The 18,159-nt window shown below is 38.5% G+C and overlaps 1 long non-coding RNA gene across 1 annotated transcript; it reads right to left on the bottom strand.

Annotated features, from left to right (window-relative positions):
• Positions 1-922: 922 nt before the first annotated feature.
• Positions 923-18,159, bottom strand: LOC137041634 (uncharacterized). The gene is made up of 3 exons (XR_010898129.1): positions 17,881-18,159; positions 16,238-16,279; positions 923-1,130 (listed from the first exon to the last, which is right to left on the bottom strand). It is a non-coding gene; the product is annotated as an uncharacterized lncRNA (long non-coding RNA).

Below are 18,159 nucleotides of genomic sequence, written 5' to 3' on the forward strand. Positions count from 1 at the left end.
AAGGCTACATAAAGACATAACACCTTGTTTTGGGATGCTACCTTGATACTGTAGCAGAAAAAAAATCAAAATCAGCTGTTAAGATTGTTGATGCAAATTTGCATCATTATACAGTACAGATCTTTAATTCAAATATATTTCCCCAAATATATTGCATAGTTTCTACTTTGCTTGTGGCACATGGTAAAACACATTTCCTGTTGGGTTTAAGTCCCAGGTAATATAAATTTCTTCAAATTGAATCATGATTCAAACACAGAATCATGTCACCATAAATGAGAAAAAAATACTCTCTCAAAATTATGATAGCTCCCTTAACAAAGTGAAAGGGTCCTTTGTGAGAAGTGATTCAGTGATTCACTTTTGTTATACAAAGACCCCTTGAGAAACAAAAAAATCCATTTGTATTGTATAAAGTTTTATATAAAGAAACCATCTTACCTGATATTTCATCATGACACTTTTAACAAAATGCACAATAATAATAATAATAAATCCATAATCATACCATTGTTTCGCTGGACAGTCATCATCAGAGTCCCAGTACAAAGTGGATTAAGGTCCAAATTCATCTTCTTGAGAGACTGATTTGCAGCATAAGACATTTGGAAGGCACTGGCCCTATGAACACTTCGGCTGTTGTGGAGAAACTTTCATTAATAGAATTTACAGTAATTCGTTTGGTTAACAGAGCAGCCACCACATAAACAGGCATTTAGTTTCAGAAACCAAGAACCACTTTAAAAATATTAATTTAATAAAATGGTGTTCATGAAGTTGAATCCCAATATTTACATCTGAGATGTGTGTTAAAATTTGTGTGTAACATACACACATGCATGTTGTTTTGATTGTGAGATGCTAAAGAGTGACTTTCCTGTTTGGTGTGTGTTCTCGTGCATGTTCTGGCTGGTGTGTGTGTGTGTGTGTGTTTGAGTAATGGTACCTGTCTGGAATGATTGACTCTCAGGAGACAGATGAGTGGTGTCAGGCTGTCAGCGTGAACTCTATCACACCAGCGCGTCTCTTTCAGACGCAGAGAACAGAGAGGAGAGACAGACAGACTGAAGGAGTGCAGCTCTGTCTCTCTGTTTGCTTTTCGCTCTGCTCACGATCTTTTCCCTCCAGCCCTGCACATTAAACAATTTACCCAAACTTTCCTCGCAGTGCCGGAGCGAACACAGGCACTAAATGTTTTAGCTCGACAGTAAACAGGATCTCAGATCAGATTTTAAACTCATTTAAATTCACATTCTGCACTTGCTCTGTGTGCCAGGCACTAATAATATGCTAAAAACATCAGATATTCAAAACAGCTCAAAACACTTTCAAAATTATTCATTTCTGACAGCGAGAAAACAAAGACTCTGAAGAGCAATGACAGAGGATGGAGGGATGATCTCGAGAGATGGTGAGGTGTAGGCCGGGCGGTTGAGGGGTGAAGGGTCAGAAGGCCCGGAGCAGAAGACACAATAGAGTGAACGGACGGGTCAGAACCACAGGGTCGTACACAGAGAGAGGGAGAGAATGTTTTTATTATTTGTAATACTACTATTGGCACCTAATTATTTTATGTCAGTGTTTTTTGTGTGTGCATGCAAAACAATCATGCTAGAAAAATACTTTGAGAAGAGGATGGTGGATGGATGGAACGAATTAACGAATGATAGATGGACGGACGGACGGACGGATAGATAGATAGATAGATAGATAGATAGATAGATAGATAGATAGATAGATAGATAGATAGATAGATAGATAGATAGATAGATAGATAGATAAACGGATGGAACGGATTAACGATCGATGGAGTCGCATGATCACATGACGCTCATTTACGTACATTTTATATCTAGAAACAGTAGACAGTCTTAATTTAATGTCATCATTTATATTCTGTTTGTTTGCAAGTTTGAATAAAAAAATCCCCCATCTTCCACTTGGTCTCAGACTTTCGGATCCCACTGTATAATGTGACTTCTAAAGGGAGACAGAGAAATGGAGAAAATGTGGGGAACATAGGAAGGGTTTTGAGTTAACAGAGTACGGCAAGGTTACAGGAGTGATCGAGAAGTGTATTTGAGAGCTAAAGTGCGCGTGTGTGTGTGTGTGAGAGAGAGAGAGAGAGCAGCTCTGAGACTAATTAAACGAGCAGAAGGCAGAGAGTGTTCTGAAGAGAAGCCATCGCTGGGCCGGGACTGAGGTAATGATGGAAAAAAGGATTTAGTCTATCCACCATCGCTCCATCCTTTCCTCCCTTTCCCTCGTTATTGAGCAGGTGTCCGTGTCCCAGCACAGTGTGTATGTGCGGGCGCGTGTCCCGACGGAGGCTTTCACAGCTCTCGGCTCTTGTGACTGTATCTCCTTCACCGGGGCTCAAACTCCCATTTACTGACAGATACTGTATGTACAACATCAACCACAACCAACTGGCATTTCACACACAAAACCATCTCAAGCAGTGCCGGGGACGCTTCTTGGAGGGTAATTTCACACTAGAGCTTTAGATGCAGGCTTCAGGTTTGGTTTGATGCGAAAACGGTTTTCTGAAACTTTTGAACTAGTTTACAGATGGTTTGAATGCAATCCATCCTCAATTGTGGAAATGCACCACCACTATTATGACTATTTGCTTAATTGCATGTTCCAGGTCACACAAAAACCTTTAAATATATATTTTAAATAATATTTTACTATTAAAAAGGCATTTCTGAAAGCTGCATGTCAAATAAATTGCCCTCTTGCAATACATCAGCGGTGGTAAATCCAAAGCTGCAAAACATGAATAAAACAGCGACACTGACATCTTCTCGTCCTGAGGGGTTACCTAGTTAAAATTTTGTACTAGTATTCATGGTGGAACTCAGTATAATAGAGACAGTCGGTGGACTCAAGCTCAGGACCAAGACACTAAATCAAATATGGAAAAAAGCCAGACACTAGTTTTCCTGGCTACTCGTAATTTCAGTTGTCGAAAACACGCTTTTCCGCCATAGAGCAGGTCTAAAAACGGCAAGGAAAGACTTCCACTTGAGTTTGATTCGGCATGGCATGATTACAAATCATTCTTGGCCCAGAATTCTCAGTATGGATGTCAACAGTTTTAAACATTGATAATAAGAAATGTTTGTTGAGCAGCAAAGTGACGTGATGGAAAAAAACAAAAAGAAGTCTCTAAAGCGTATTTGCTAGTATTGTGAAATACTGTTACAATTTAAAGTGCCCCTATAATGGATTTTTGAAAATTACCTTTCATGCAGTGTGTAATTATAATAATAAAAAATTATATATAAATTTGTAACATTTATGTTGCGCTTTTCTGGGTACTCAAAGCACTTTACATTGAAGGGAGGAATCTCCTCAACCATCATCAATGTGCAGCACCACCTGGATGATGAGACGGCGGCCATATTGCACCAGAACGCTCACCACACACCAGCTGATTGGTGGAGAGGAGACCAATTAGGGGATGGTGTAAGGGTTCAATTTATTCATAGTTCAGTTTTTATCAATTAGGTTAATCGTTATTTAAATTACAATAGCTATTCAGTCAAGAGCAGTGAGCAATTTCTATGTCATTTCTAAAACACAGCAAAACACAGCAGAAATAGGCTTCTTTCCCTTTAAGACAGGGGTCTCCAAACTCGGTCGTGGAGGGCCGCTGTCCTGCAGAGTTTAGCTCAACCCTAATTAAACACACCTGAAACAGCTAATCAATGTCTTACAAGGTGCTAGTAAGACACTGATTAGCTGTTTCAGGTGTGTTTAATTAGGGTTGAGCTAAACTCTGCAGGACAGCGGCCCTCCAGGACCGAGTTTGGAGACCCCTGCTTTGAGACATAATGCACAGATATAGTACCGTTACACACTGTAAAAAATAAAAATGGAAAATGTACTGGTAATTTTCTGTCAGTATATTATCCAGTAATTTTATGAAATGTTCCATTGACCCTTAAAACAAAGTAATGCAATATGTAATTCAAAATACAGGTAAAACACCTGTAAAAAAAAAACAATACGGGAAATTACTTCTCATTCATACAGTACATTTCGCCCTATTTTTATGGACTTTTTTTTACAGTGCACGTGAAGACGTCTTTCTCGACTGTTTTTGTTTTACTACCTACTATTTTTGCTAAGATACTCGCGACGACCGGCATGTTGAAATAATTTCTCAAGCCCTTTCAAGCGCAAAAAGTGAAAGAGAACTTAAAGGGTTAGTTCACCCAAAAATGAAATTTGTGTCATTAATGTCATTCATTGTTTTCAATCTTCAAATAAAGATTCGAACGGTTATGAATCAGTGTAGTGACTCATGATTCGGATCACCAATGTCACGTGATTTCAGCAGTTTGACACGCGATCCAAATCATGAATCAATACACTGATTCATGACCGTTCTAATCTTTATTTGAGGATTGGAGAGAAAAAAAAACTCAATGCTGACAATGGAAGACAATGCTGAATAAAGTCGTAGTTTTTGTTATTTTTGGACCCAAATGTATTTTTGATGCTTCAAGAGATTCTAATTACTAACTGATGTCTCATATGGACTACTTTGATGATGTTTTTATTCCCTTTCTGGACATGGACAGTATAGTGTGCATACACTTGCATACACTCTCGGACTATAAAATATCTTAAACTGTATTCTGAAGATGAACGGAGGTCTTACGGGTGTGGAACGACATTAGGGGGAGTCATTAATGACATCAATTTAGATTTTGGGTGAACTAACCCTTTAATATTCTCAACATGCACAAGTTCTCTTTCGCGTCTTGAATGTTTGCAAGGCTTAAATGGGTTCAGTTTCAACACAAATAGCAGGGTGTAGTGTTTAGGCCTCACCTGAGCTCACGCGCTATCAACACCCACATGAGGACGGCATATTCAACTGAGTCACGTTCGAGCACACGGCATCACATATTATATTATCTTTAATCATCACTGTTGTAATGTATTGGGAAGCCAGAATGTGTATCAACATACACATATAATCCCTAATATTATAGATTTATTTTTACAGAGAACCGCTACATCCCTAATGATTAGGAGGCCATGATAGACCAGGGCCAATCGACAAATATGGCCAGGATGCTAGGGTTACACCCCTACTCTTTTTCCGAAGGACAGCCAGGGATTTTTAATGACCACAGAGAGCCAGGAAGGTGTTAAGAAACAGTGGTTAAAATTCATCTTATATTCAGCAATAAAATCCCACTTTTGGGGTGTTCCCTTCATTTTGCTGATGACTGCTTCTCCAATCTCAGCGAGTTCAACACAGGATTTGTAAAACGGTTGCCCTTGAAAGATGGGTCAGTACTGTTTGTTTGGACCAGCTTGCTTCTCAGAATCACAACCTGTAAGTATGATTAATTATTGATGTATTTATTTCCTATTGGGTGTTCAAAATATGTAGTTTTGTGTTTTATATGCTGTAGGTCTCTGGCTAACTCAAGTTATTATTGTCTTACTAAAATAAAACTGCAAATCAGCTGTGTGCCACTATTACCTAAAACTGTGTCCATTAATGCAGATTGTCTGTCGTTCTTACTACTTTGAGTAAAGATAAAGGATGGAGCAAGAGTTGTTGTGCAAACTTTAATGTTACATCAGTCATTCACGTTAGTGCTCGGCTTGATACAGTTGATACAACTGATACAGTTCCAGCATGTGCACCACAATAAATTGTAAATGCACACATACAGACAAACACACACACAACGTTTGTTGGTGTACGTACACTTGTTAATACTGATGGCGAGGAATTACAGTTGCAACATCTGAGTAGCTTATCACTGAGAAACATCCTGCTCAAGTCATCCTTGTGATGGAGGTTCAGGTTAAATACGTTTCTTCAGTGTTTCATCATCGATTCGGACTCGAGCTGAGATTGATGTAAAACCGACGTCATTATTCCTGGTTTTACAGTGCGTTCAATCGCTGAGGTTTGAGCAAGCCTTGTGAGCTGAAGTACAGTTATGGTAATGAGCATTTGTTTCCCCGACATGTGCTGCAAGCGGTAGACCAATCACAACAGATCACAATACATTGCACATCACCTCATTTCTCAAAGACTTTAAAAGCCCCGATACTTTAAGAAAAAACGAAGAACGAACTTATGTAACGTCATTAAGAATAAAATCAGTTCATTTGGAATTTTTCAAAACAGCTCACCAAAGCGAACTATGGAAAAGTTTGCTCCGGCTGGTAAACACCTTTATGCTAGCATTGGTCTGTGGCGATTACCAGAGCCGTTGGCGATTATATACAAGGTTGGTGTGGCTCTGAGGCCCTGCTTTCTTTAAATGTGGAAATCTCTGGTTCATTCCCAGGTAAAAACATGAACAAACTGGAAAGCTGCTTTACAGCAAAAAATGAGGTTGTAATTCGGATGAAATAAGACACTGACCCTGATTTTCATGGTTAATACGGAAGAAAACGGCTTACGTTTAAGCAATCTATTGTATAAAGTGCTATTTGAAGTGACTTAACTAGAGTGACAAATTACAGAGCGTGTGCAAACATATCCACATTGCTATCATGCTCTTATCCTTTATTTAAAAAATGCTGGCTGTTTTTTTAATTTTGTTGTGGGTTTATATTTTAATTGAGAGAAAAGCTCACAGCACATATTCATCTAATGCTGCTTTCCTGGCAGGTTTTTGAGCCTGTAAGTTACACCTTCAAACCACGGCTTTGTAGCGTTCCAGGCAAAGTCTCGCCAAACTGCCTGAGAGTAAGGAAGTGAGGTAGTTAGATGTAAACATAGTTTGCTGGACCGTACAGGGCTTAATGCTCATTTTTAATCATTTCTATCGCCAAAGGTGCTTACTCTTTGCTTATTTGACGGAAACAGAGGAGAAAAACGGTGCATAAGGCAAGAGAAGCTGTTATACCTTTTATTATACGTTATTTGTATATCCGAAGGGGCTGCCATTGTTTTTTCACGGTCTATATGACACCAGAGCGCGTAACTGGGGAGTACACCGATCTAGTATGAGTTCACGGGTGGGAAGTCACGGGTTTGACTGCCGTTCCAGTGCACTTTCACGGGTAGAAGGTTGGAAAAAATTGGGTTACCATAAATGAAGCTCTCAGAGTCAGTGTGGGCAGCATCAGGATGTCTGCTGCTCATGTGTTTCGAATTTCTTTTTACCCCTAAGTGAAGAAAGAAAAATAACGTTGCTGTGAGTATATCAGGACCCTAAAACAACTAATCCAAAAAAATCAGTCTCTCTAAATCCCTCTCTTCTTCTTGCTCTGCTCTGATTGGTCAGATAGCATAATCCGTTTTTGATTTGTCTACTGCTTACGGCACGTGTTGGAAACTATCATTTTAGGCCGGGTCAAACTAGACGCTGTTCGCTGGCAGCCAATAAAGACCATTGGTAGGCATTATGCAAATTTGTTTCATACATTGTTATGAATGTTACAGAAGTAAGACTGGAATTCCTGACGACTCGCTTCGGCAGGTCAGAGACGATTATTTCTTTTGAAAGACCATAACTTTAATATGCACTTTAACCTTTACAACTTTGCAGACACTGCATGAAATAATCTGAAATATCTGAAAAAACATAATTGAGGCAATTTAAAATAAAATACAATTTCTGTATGACTATATTTTAAAATAATAAATAAATTATTTATTCATGTGATCAAAGTTGAATTTTCATGAATTTCAGTCTCACATGATCCTTCAGAAATATTCTAATATGAAGATGTGCTGCTCAAGAAACATTTCTTACCAACATGTGTTACTATATAATAAATACATTATATGCAGTTTTGCTGCTTCATATTTTTGTGGAAACTGAAGATTTCCTTTTGTTTAGGATTCTTTGATGAATAGAAAGATTAAACGCTTTGCCCCCTATTAAATTAAGTGATGACAAGTGATATATATATATATATAGTAACCTATATATTTATATGAAAAATTACCGTTTTTAAGAAGGGAAACATGCCTAAACATTGTTATGCATTTTTCACAATGAATAATATAAGCTCTAATAAGACAGTGGAATCAAGGAATTCAGTGACAACATGATAAGAGAAGCCCGTGGAAACCTACATCTAAACATGCGTACGTCAGGAGCAGATCTTGTTTTGCAGATTATATTACAGGTAAAATAATAAAAAAGGAAAATTCAGTCTCTTATCACCTTGTCAGTGAACTGCTTGTATACGCAGTCTTCTTTTAGCATATTTTATTCAACTGACTGGTGAAATGAAAAAGCAGCTGTTGCCTTTTTAGCCTTATTTGTGCTATAAAAAAACAAACATAACATTTTGTTTGTCTGTTTTTAAAAATAGCTAAATCTATCAGCAAGTTTTCCTAATTTCCCCAACTTTTAGTCTTCTAAAAAAGTTTTGTTCTGAAAGTCAAACACATCAAGAAATCAGACCAAACCGTACCTTTCAGCTCAAATGTGCATAGCACTTTCCGCTTGGCTTGGTTCGTCACACTTGGTTCCCAATTCATACAAGGATGAGGAATGATTACTGCAAGAGATAGTTTGGCATTCATGACTTCAATAATAAAAACTAAATAATGTAAATCTTAACCAGTTACTAACCCCTGGAGAAGATCAGAAGCTCTCATTGAAGAACCCTGGGAACTTGACTTTGTTTTCTGGTGGACAGATAAAAACCTGTGCACCTGAATCTGTGGAAACTTTGAGATTGTCACATTGACCCTTAGCATTTTTAGAAAGCTTTTGCCATTATTGTGTGAAGCATAAATCAGATGTATTTTGGGGGGTTGCTAGTCACTCCTAGAAGAAAAGGTTCTATATAGGATCTGTTTCACTACAGTATATGGAACCTTTCAGAGATTCCCATTCAAGTTCACACTCGCATATAATTAAATAGAGTAAAGGTTATGCGTATTTGGCGTGCTATCCAAGGGGAGGGCTCTAACCCCCGAGGACTACCCCCATTCCAGGTTGGGACAGGAGTATTTAGAAGTGAGGAGATGGGGGGGTGGAGGGATGCTGGAAAACTGTCATTGAACTGCTGTATCTCGTTAACTGAGTTGATAAACTGAATGTGCTCCTCCCATGTTAATTAGCTTAATTATTATCTAAATGTGATCCTCCTGAACTTTAATAAAACATACATTTTATGGATTTAGTTTGAATTCATTAACATTTCCAATTTTGTTTTTATTATGACTAAATTTTATAGCCTGGATGCCAGCCAAACTTAGCCCCGCCCACAACATTTTTAGGTCGGGCGGTTCGGTCTGGCCTCGCTCCATAGAGGAGTAATTATCTCCGAACAGAAACTGTTCAGACCAATGAAATCATCAGGGCGGGCTTTAGACGATGATCAAAGGGGCTTGGATTATATTTACTCGAATCCTAAACGGAGAGCTTGTTTGTATCTGCATTCACCTTCACAATTTCTCTCAAAGATGATGATCATGTTGGGTAACTACTCTGTGTATCATTTAATTATTTTATTTTTTTACAACACCGGCAAAGATCGTGTATTCCAGCGTGTGCAGACAGGGTTGCCAAGTTTTTACAACAAAATCCACCAACTACTAGCCCTAAACAATAGCTTCTGGGGGTTTTTCGGGGGGGAAAATTGTGTTTGGGGGGTAAAAAGTGTGTTATTTTGGCAAGGTTGCCTGCTAAAATTCACACCCATGGGTCTATATATCACATAATAGTCGCTTCAACCCTTGGACATAGAAAACAACCCGCGGAAAAAACAACGTGGACTTGGCAACACAGTGCAGTTGAGCTCTGTTGACATTTGACAATGCGTTGCTTCGTTGCTCTGATTGGTTTGCTCCATTGGGCTGTGATTATGAGGCGTGTTTCAACTGAACCAGGAAAGACATCAATTGGATAGACCTTTGTAGGTCTATCCAATTGAGGTCTTTCCTGATTCGGTTGAAACACGCCTCATAATCACAGCCCAATGGAGCAGTTTCAGACTCATATTCTGACTAGAATTGAGTATGACCACGTCAGGCTATAAATTTTATGAAACAGACTGTGAAACAATCTATCCATAGAAAAAAAAACTACTTAAACATTTTATTATGCAATCATTTAAGACGTTTGAATTTAAATAGGCAAATGTCTATGATTGGATCATTACTGAAGTGATTATTGTTTCTAGCACGTGTGACAACAATTCTTCAACCCTGATTGATTTTTCATTTCTTAAACAACCAGTAAGACACATCATGGCCATATTCCAGGATGACAATATCCCGATTCCTCAGCTCAGATTGTGAGAGAATGGTTGAGGGAGAATGAAGAATCATTTCCACTCATGATTCAACCCCTCTGAGAAAAGTCTTTGGGATGTGCTGGAGGAGACTTTACAGAGAGCTGGACTCTTGCATGGGAAATACAAGATCTAGATGAAAAAAGTATGCACTTCTTGATGGAAATAACATCACAACATTGATTTCCATCAAGAGGTGCATATATTTTCAGTATAAGGTAATATAACGTGTTGAAACATAATAATTATTGCAATAATGATCCAGTAAGACTGTTAAGCATTTGTTGCAAATATTTTGACCGGGCAGCGTATAGAACCCAAATTAACCTTTTATTTATAAGAGTGTACTCTTAAGTTTGTATTCCATAGGATATTTTTCTCCCTCATTTACCAAAGCTCTTCATATATTCAAATCTGAATCTGTCCCTAAAAAACGACAGTCAAAATACACATAAAATGCAAAATGCACATAAAAAGAAATTTTTGAGCTTCGAAGTCTGTTGATGGCCCATCTGCCTGCCAGTAGCCCAGCGCAGTATTGCAGCTTTGAGTATCTCCTGTGCTGGTGATGCTCTCTCACCAAACACACCGGCCCTCTCAATGTTCCCTTCATCTTGTCAGCTCAGAAAGGCTGCCGGTGTTTTGATGCTGCTAGCAGTATGACGCCACAGCCAGTAAAATGCCAGAGGGAAAAATGCCCTTAAGGTGTAGTATCCGCTCTCCTCCCTCCGTTCACTAGCTTAACGTCTATAAACAGACACTAAACGCTGGGTCTCCCTTTCTGACAGCCATTTTAAACCAGACCTCACACGGACCTGCGCTGTCAGTTCTGCTGACATGCTTTTCTGTGTTTTCAGCAAAAATGCTCTTTTGAAGTAATTGCCTCTTCTTGTGTGTGAAACTTCACATTTGGAAGGTGTGCTTGAAAAGAAATTTCTTGTTTTGAAGACATGGTGTACATTATGTAACACTGTTATCGATCAAAACTAGGGCTGTCAAAGTTAATGCATTAACACGTAAAATGTATTCAATATTGACTACATTAATGCATTTAATCAATTTCATACTGCAACTGTTCCATAGTATTCTAATGTACCCTGTAAAAATATACCCGTAAAACAACGGGAAAAGTACTGCCAACTTATTACCTGGACATTTCTGTTAACCCTAAAACAACGCAATGAAGTTAAAAATCCAAAATACACATAAAACACCTGTGAAAAAATAAATATGGAAAATTCAGTCAAATGAATACAGTACATTGTGCCCTATTTTACAGATTTTTTTTAAAGTGTATGATTATTCAAATCTGATTATAACTGAACAGAGCATGCACCTACACACAAAAAGTCACCTGTTTATCAGTAAATCATAAAGAAAACACTTTTCTACGAGATGCTTATTTAAACATCCAATCTAAATAGGATGTTTAAAACAAGTAAAGCACTTTTTCTATCATGAATATAATCATGCACCTTTGCATTGAGCTGTTTGCATTTCCTGTGCATTTTTAATGCTGCTTAAGCTATATACACCTACATATACATATATTTTTTGTGCGAGATTGGACAAGGGACTGTTCACAGAATGCATTTGCTAAACAAGCACTAGACAGACGTGTTTGACCGTTGCACCCATGCCTTGCGTCTTTTGCAGCATCATGCACATGACACAGGTTTCTAAAAATGCAGCAAACTTAAAATAAGTTTGTACAAAATAAGACATGTCTGTAGACCTTGCGGTTTTTCACCATTTCACTGCCCGCATCTCACATTTTTCAAAGCAAAACGTGTTCTGTGTGAACCAGCCCTAAGAATATCGCAAATGTACATATCGCAATATGCATATCGCAATGGCATGCAATATCTGAATGATTTTAATTAGGCTACTTTAACATTGTGAAAAGTGTATGTTTTAGGTCAACACATAGCATAGACTGGGCACATGACTGTTACTTATGGGACTTGTTTGATGTTAAAAAGAGTTATTAAACGCAATAATTTGCGAAAAACTATAACTTGCATTCTCGCGCTGTCTAACACACACACACACACACACACACACCGAAAAATGAACGACACTGCTGGTCACTTTCAGAAGTTGTAGCAATGCTTTTTTCCCCTCAGTTTTTAAACACAAATTCTCAGTTTTTTAAATATTTTTAATTTAAAAATAGATTAAATTTATTTTTAAATAGATTTTACACACTAATTAAAATATCGTATTGCATATCGAATATTGCATTATTTAACAAGATATTGCATATCGCATTTTTCTTCAATATCGTACAGCCCTACTAAGAAGCATCACTTAAATTCCCAACCATGCAAAATGTCGCAGTTAATAATTACACATGAGCCAATTTTCTTGGAGCTTGCATTAACACATTACTTTAAATGATAAAATTATGATACTGAACGATTCAACTTTTGAATTGATTGATGGCTAAAATGAAAACCTATTACTTTTAATTGCAATTGTTTCAGTATATAGGGTTACAATTGAAGCTTCAATAAGACATTTTGAAAAATCAAAGACTGTTCAATGGACTGTACTGTTATATTTTGGTGTCAAATGTTCAGCTGAAAAAATTAGGCATGTTTACACAATTTTCCTCAATCTGAATGAATCCAAACTGACCAAATTAATCTCAGCTGACATACCTAAAAATAAAGCTGCCAAAAACATCAGAAGAGCTTTTCCAGCAAATGTTTAGTCTGACCAGTTTGTAAGATGTAAGACATAAATAAACATACACACATCTGCAAGACATAAAACATATATGTAAACATACGCATCACGGCATAGTGGTTGAGAAAATAGTTGTTTACCAACTTGATATTTTACTACTTTGTATTAATTATTTATTAATTATTTTTATATTAAGTCTACCTCACCTCCTACAATCTGATCAAATGTTAATTCGGATTGCTTTTCAGTTTGGATGATCAATCCATCCAGTGACTAACAGATTAGTTGGTTTAGTTCACAGATTAGTAGAAAATACAGCTGCAAAACAAAACTTATGTGTGCCATAGGACCCTTAACACAGACAAACCTATTGAGCAGACTGTTGTTTTAATTTGTGGCAATTCCTACGGACTAAACCCTTTTCTAACTGGATCAGGACTTGGCATCACGCTGGAGTCATCTGACACAAATGTGGCTGAAATGATCTCCGGGAAGGGTTGAGCATGAGACACAATGTGATGTATCGTAAATTATACCGATCTTCATGCTGTCAGGACACCGCTTCAGGACGTCTGCGGTTCAGTGAAAGTTTATGCTCACACCAGGATTCGATCTCGACGTGAATTCAGACCAAGAGAGCAAATCCGACCTATTAAAGAATAAGCATCAACTGTTAAGAGACGGTCAAGACTGCAATTGTTTTATGTGAGATCACAGGAGCATATCATACACTGACGTGATTGTTACACGGCCATCGGCATCCTAAACGATGCCAACAAACAGATCCGGGGAAATGCTTAAAGTAGCCGAGACGTCGGTTTGCTCTCCGTTGAGGGTGGAGGGGAGAGGGGAAGGTATAAAAGAAGACTCGGACTTGCTACAAAGGCTTTAGATGAGAGCAAGACAGACAGGACGGGAAAAGCACAAAGCCGCCAGGGCGCAGGATGATCTCGGCATGGCGTGCGACGCCAGGCCCGCGCATACACACACATACACAATAACGGGCGCGTGTTTGAGGCCAAGCCGAGCACAGCAGCATTAATGTAGAGTGGGACTCAGGTAGCAGCCTGCTGTCAATCATTCATCCATCCACCTGACTAATTGGCTTCTTACCCTCTCTCCACCCGGCTCCTGTGCTAACCGCTCGCCTCTGGCAAAAATGCAGATGAGCGCTGGAGAAGGCGTCTGGCGGAGGGAGGGAGAGGAGAGGAGGAAAACTGCAGCTTTAGTTAATTATCTCTCTGAGTCAGTCTGTCCGACAGCAGCCCACACAGCGCACTTATGCTAAACAGCAAAGCATCCTGGGAATTGGAGTGACAGCTCATTTTCCTCCTGCAATTTTATATGAAAGGTGCACCAGAGACCTGCACCCCTCCTTCTATCTATCCATCCATCCATCTCTCCCTCTTCTCCTCTATCGGTTCTTGTCTTTCTCCCCTCACACTTGTTCTCCCTCTCTTTCTGGGTGGCGAGGACTCATGGGATGTTGGTGTGGTAGCTGTCAGTGACACTGTGTATGCCTTCTCTCTCGCGCGCTCGCTCTTTCTCTCTCTCTGCGCTGACAGCGGCTTGTTGACAAACGCCAGCAGTCATCTCGGCACCCTGGGAAATCTCTGCTACCATTTTGTCAGCAGAATGACAGAAGCTGTTAATGTCTCAAATTCTCCCCGTGACAGAGAGCCATCTTGTTGACAGTGTTTGACATTCGGCGCTCAATTCATGTCGTCCATTTTAATTTATTATATTTTTTTGTGCACCAGAGCCAACCCCCCCTTCACTTTCTCTCTCTTGCTCTCTCTCCCTCACTCACACACTCATGGATCCCATGGCTCCTCGACGGAAAAATTAACAGTTACTCGATTTGTCTGAATGTAGCTGTGGAGCTGCTAATGATTTTTGTCCGGTAATGAGAATTGTGTCAGTGTCCTGTTAAAAATGAAATAAATCCTTCGCTTCGTATGAATCCACCGGCATATCTCCTGCCAGGCGCGATCGATGCAATTTACAAATTAGAGTTGGGGGAAAAAAATCGTTTATTCCCTCTCTGGGGTGTATAATGCAAACATGCCGAAAACAAGAAGTTCCAAAGTAAAAGCAAAATGAAACAATACACAAAACACGGCGGTATATCAAATATACAGGACTACTTCTATAAAAAATGCACGGTAAAAAATAAAATACATTCACAGTACATGATGTCACAGACTTTACAACCTAATAATATTAATGTGAAAAGTAAGTGTTTTCAGAGATGGCAAAACTAGGCAGATGTTTAACGACTAGGAAGTTCATCAGCGTTCTGGTTGAGCCGTGTTGCTTATAGGTGAAATATGAACAGAGTCAGATGGACAAGGGTTGTGATTTTCTGTGCAGATTTGGAAAGAAAATCAATATCTAATGTAGCTCAGACTCTGTATCTGATATCCACACCAATTAGCCAAAATAAAAAAGGTGCGGAGGATATGTAATGATGGGTGGCCAATTCAGTGGGAAAAACGCAGTAAAAGTCAGGTCTCATGTCTGACAGAGAATTATGGGCTTTTATGGCCTAATTGTGATGTATGTAGACAAGAAGGAACTGATTTTTTGTACTAATAGAGGACAGCGGTGCCTGCAGGATTTCATCTGAGGATACGCAGATCCCCCCCAAACAACCCTAAAAAGTTCAAATATATGCTCATGTTAAAAATTCAACTCTCTGAGAGAAGTTTTGATTTTCTAGTATGTTTAGCATTCATGTAACTAGCCTTTCTACAAGACCAAGATCGAAAACAACAGTACACCTGAGCAAAACGAATGTGCCTACAGACATGTTTTATACATTTTACAACACGAAAACAGCAAAAAAAGGGGTGAATAAACGGTAAAAGACATCCACCTAGCACATGTTAAAAAAAACAGCATGGACGCACACAAAACTTTAGGTTTGAATGGGCACTTATTGACAACTTTTGCTTCAATTGTTTGTAAAATATCCACTTCATCCAATGCGGTTTGTTCTTAAGTAGCATATCAAGGTGTTGTCTGTTTTTTTGGTGACTGAAAAACTACTTAATATTCATTGAGAGAGCGGTCCAAATTAATGTGAATCGATTCAGGTCTTTTTTCAAAAACATTTGGTCAAATCAGAAACAGAAATACGGCTGCAGGTGCCACTGATATAAAAGAAAGATATTAAAGAACCAAAAGTCTGAATGAAAGTGAGCGAGAAAGCACTGATCTTGGATTCTGTCCCTTATTTAAGTGTACTAAAAAACTGACTATAGGATAGCAACTGATCTGAGTTCACACTAACCGGTTTTGTTGAACAAGATCCCTCCAATTAAGACTTGAATCCCTGCAAAGAAAGTCAAAAGTTGGGGGATGTTAAAATTAAGCAAATGTTTACATACATACACACACATAGTATACATTTAAACAGATTTCAAAAGTTTCAGTGACCAAAAAAGTTAGCTAAACACATGCTTGGGAAAAGTCATTGGTGAGGACGTTACAATAATAGTAAGCAGTTGTGTGAGCTATTTCCGTTAGAATTAGTATAAGATGTACAGTACATCACAAAAAAATAATTCAAAATAGCAAAAAAAGAAGATATTTGGAAAAATGTTTGTAACCAAGCAGATTGAACATTCACTACCATAGCAGGGGGGAAATACTATGGTAGTGAATGGTTGCTCTATCTGCTTTGTTACAATTTTTTCCCCAAATATCTTCTTTTGTGTTCAGCAGAAGAAAGAAACTCACACAGGTTTGGAACAACTTGAGGGTGAGTAGATGAAGACAAAATGTTAATTTTTGGGTGAACTATCCCTTTAAGGCTATATTCATCCGAATACATTTAAAAACTGCGTTTCAAAACACACTGTCCACACTAGCGTTTTCCAGAAGTTTCTCGTTTGAAATGTCAGAAAAGATTAGAAACAGTGTGAAAGCTCACTTGACGGAACAAGACATAGCTATCATGTAGTTATCATGCAATTGCCCTAGCAGGATCATTTTATTGCACTCAGTCACCGTGTGTTTGGTCTAAAACACAACTGCTCTCATGTTTTGCCACAGGGCAGCAAATGCAAGTAAATATTCTGTCATCTTTGCTGGACTGTGATATGAAGTGTGCAAAGTAACATTTTAAAAACAGCGTGAAAGAGAATAGCACAGGCACCATACTGGTATAAACATGAATATCTATTGATTTAATATGTGTCACATGACTAAACATGCGTAATCGTTTTCAAATACCTAGGTGCCCTATAATGAGTTGAAATAATATTGTAAATTGTTCTCGGATATCTATAGAGCATGTGGCTTGCAAAAATGGTCCAGAAACTGTTTTACTGGTCCATTTACAACACTAGAAATTATCCCTAAAATGAAATGGCCTGTTTTTGCCTTATTTGGAAGGGTCGTGAATAATAATATCAAGCTCTGCTTTGATTGGCTTATTTCAATAGCTCACAACTGCAGTTATTCAGCTAACCCAATCGCGAACAGCACAAGTGGCTCGTGAGTCCTGACAGAACACAGATCAACTAAGCAGAAAATCTCAAATGGAGATGCTAAATGCAGATTACTTGTTTATTGGTGTTTTCAGGTCATCGGCATGCAATTGCAGATTGGACGTTTAAGTAAAACACCAGACAGACACGTTCTTTTAACAGAAAAACCCTGATTGGGGGATTTAAATTACTGAAATCTGGCAACCACAAGCATGAATACTCGTAAGTTCCCCCTTTTTTAGTCTCGTTTTTTTTCGTCAACGATATTGCATTTTTATATAGTCACAATAATCGTTTAGGGACTTTGTCATATTATGGAAAGAAAAGTCGTCAATTAACATTTTTCTTCATATTTTTGTTAACAAAATTGACTCTAGTCAGAGCAAACTAACAACTTTGAATTAATTTGGTGCTGTATCCTGTTATAGATAATCAACCATACCTGTTGACAGTTCTGTCCTGTGGGAAGGCAATGAGAAGTGCTCCATGATCTGCTTCTACTTCTGTTGATTCAGTGCAGGTCCACATTAATACTGCCTGGCCTTGAACATGGGCTGTTTATATGCAAATTTGGGGAGGCATACATATTAATGATCCCAACTGTTACATCACAGTTGGTGTTATGTTAGGATTCACCTGTTTTTCAGTGGTCTTTCTCAAGCATAACGGCAGTTTCACACCGCAAGCGTGAGCGGCGCATATTTTTTTTCGGCGCCCATGT

Source organism: Pseudorasbora parva, chromosome 15 (assembly GCF_024679245.1).
Source record: "Pseudorasbora parva isolate DD20220531a chromosome 15, ASM2467924v1, whole genome shotgun sequence".
NCBI classification, from domain to species: domain Eukaryota; kingdom Metazoa; phylum Chordata; class Actinopteri; order Cypriniformes; family Gobionidae; genus Pseudorasbora; species Pseudorasbora parva.